This window comes from Nymphalis io, chromosome 13 (genome assembly GCF_905147045.1).
Source record: "Nymphalis io chromosome 13, ilAglIoxx1.1, whole genome shotgun sequence".
Taxonomy (NCBI): Eukaryota; Metazoa; Arthropoda; class Insecta; order Lepidoptera; family Nymphalidae; genus Nymphalis; species Nymphalis io.
The window spans coordinates 12757968-12760991 of NC_065900.1; positions in this window are offsets into that span (position 1 = coordinate 12757968).

The window sequence follows — 3024 nt, forward strand, 5'->3', positions numbered from 1 at the left end:
GAGGTAATTTATTATCATTGCAAACCTCAAACGCAAAACGCTAAAGTAGTTATATTATCACCGAGGAAAAAAGAAGCGATCCACTCAGATTTAATGATATCCATCAACATTATATTGCACTCATATGGCAGAAAAGAAAATGTCTCGTTTGTCTAGTGGTTAGATGTAAGGCCGCAGACCTCGAGATCGTAGACTCAAACTCCAGGTCGTATAAAGTTATTCAGTGTTTCCATCGAAGAATCTCAATAGCAGCCTGAACTTTCAATGTTGGAAATGTGTCCACTTTAGTGCCACAGAAACTACGTAAATCTGTTGGTCCTGCGCCTGAACTCTTTCCGGTCGTCCGGATTATGAGAGTGAGCGCGCACCTGTGCACTATAATATCTCTTGCGTAGTTGGCTGATCTCTCTTGAGATCGGCCGCCGTGGCCGAAATCGGTCAGTAGGACACCAAAAAACCCATAACACATGATACACACAATAAGACATGACTAGGCTAGTCAATGAACAATTCCGACATAGTTAATATTATTTATATTATCATTTCAAAACTACTATTCATAGCCTGTAGCCTCTTCCACCGCGATGGTTAAAAGTGAGTTGGAGGTATATACTCCAACCCACCCAATCCCAATCCCAACTAAATAGGAGTTTTCGACAATGAAGGGTTCTTCAATTGAACAACCGCTGGCGGGGAGTCGCGGATGAATACGCAAGTGTGCCCGTAACTTCATCCCCTGCGGAGCGAAAACTGACCGTGGTGGTTTTAGTCGGTAAGAGTCTGACATAACCCTCTATAAAAAAATCCCCACGTATAAAAAAACCACCCACTATATCCATGGTCAGATTTTATTATTTATATAATAAACAATTTAGTGTCCTTAACTTATGGATACATTGCAATCACATTGGTATTCAATGGTTACAACCACCTGAACTGAGCCTGTCTCAGACGCTAGTGTCTTCCGTTAACGTTGTATAATTTTAAAAGTGACAAGCTGAACAGAAGTACATATTAGAAAAATAGTCTATTATCGATAGTACTGTGTTTGTTATTTAACTCACTGAACTGCCTTTTTTGCGTATTTATAAATTAATTATAAAAAAATCTGTATCTTGGCTTAACTTAATTGATATATAATATTGTGTATTTACTAAATAATCACGGGTTTTCAATTAGCTAGCAATATAATATTAGGTAATTAGTTAATTAACTTTAATTAATTATCTAAGCAACTGATTGATAATCAATATAAAAATAAAATTATACAATATCTAGTATATATTCTACCGCAAAACAGCAATACTTGATATTGTTGTGTTCCGGTTTGAAAGGTGAGTGAGCCAGTGTAATTACAGGCACAAGGGACATAAAATCTTAGTTCCCAAGGTTGGTGGTGGTGATATTTTTTTTTTTTTATAGAAAAGGAAGGCGGACGAGCATATGGGCCACCTGATGGTAAGTGGTCACCAACGCTCTTAGACATTGGCATTGTAAGAAATGTCAACCATCGCTTACATATCCAATGCGCCGATCCTATTATGCCGATAGGTTAGAATAGAAAGTGTAAATAAGTGGATGGTACCTACAAAGATGAGCGTGCACAAGACTTAAAAAGTTACTTATTCACACATTAATTGCTCTAACCGATACGAATGTAACTCTGCATGTGGATAGAGTATGTCTTTGAAAAAACATGGAGTAATTTTATTTATTTTAAATTATGAAATGGTAATAAAATTAAATAATTTTGTTATCCATTAGATTATAGTTAATTTTTTTAAAAGTTAATCTCCTATTAGAAAAACAGCTTAAATAGATTATCAAAAGATAAAAGATTGTTATCTGTAGATAGATTGAATGTAATTTCTAGGAGCTCTTTACTCGTCATGCGTGTTCCGCAGGTTTTTAGTATGATTTATTAAGGAGATAATGCTTCATAGATATTCTAGAAATTATTTTAATATTAATTAGATAGAATTACGTAATTAATAATATAGAAATTAAATCTCCAAACACTCTATATCGTTGAAGTATTATATATCTCTTGGAATAGCAAGACGAATTTCTATAAAAAAACCGTATGTCTTATATTATTCCCTTAAAAGCTTATTTTAACTGTTGGTTAAAACCTTACAGGCCCTCACATATTATATAATAATTAATTACCTTTCCAGGGAATATTTGGGTAGTTCAGAGAAGTAAAGATTCTTATATTTTTTATTTATTTTTACATCTTAGTTCCCATGGTTGCTAGCGCATTGGCGATGTAAGCGATGGTTAACATTTCTTACAATGCCAATGTCTATGGGCGTTGGTGACCACTTACCATCAGGTTAGCCATTTGCTAGTCCGCCTACCTATAATACAATAAAAAATAAATAAAGAAAAACGGTCGTCTGTTCCTAAGTTTAAGGCAACTTAATGCCAGTGCTATTGATAACAACTGACTTATACACATATTCAGATATATAAGTAAATGTATAGATACATAATACACATAGACTCGGGGTGGGAATCGAACCCACAACCCCAGAGCGGAAGATAGGATCACTGCCAACTGCACTAACGGGTCAGTCGAGATGTCCGAGAAAAAAAAGTAACTACATTCGTTATGTACAAAAAAAATTATATGTAAAATTATATAATTATATTATATATAAAATTATATAAATAATCCTAACTAAAATTATAAATGCGAAAGTGAGTTTGTTTGTTTATTGGTTTGTTTGTTACGATTAACTATGCAACCGATCATTATGAAATATTCTTTACACGTTAATACATATAAATACGTAAAAGGACACGCGCGAAACCGCGGGCGGGATAGTATTTAATAATATACACAATTGAAAACGAATGTATTTCGTTCGACCTAATTTCTGTTTAATAAAAAAAAACCCTAAACTGTCATCACCACAACGACAAGAAGCTTAATAAAAAACTAACACACGCTTAGTATAAGATCACATTAGAAGGCCTTTCTTCTGAAATGCTGTAGTGTCGGTAAGTCGGTTAGTGCAG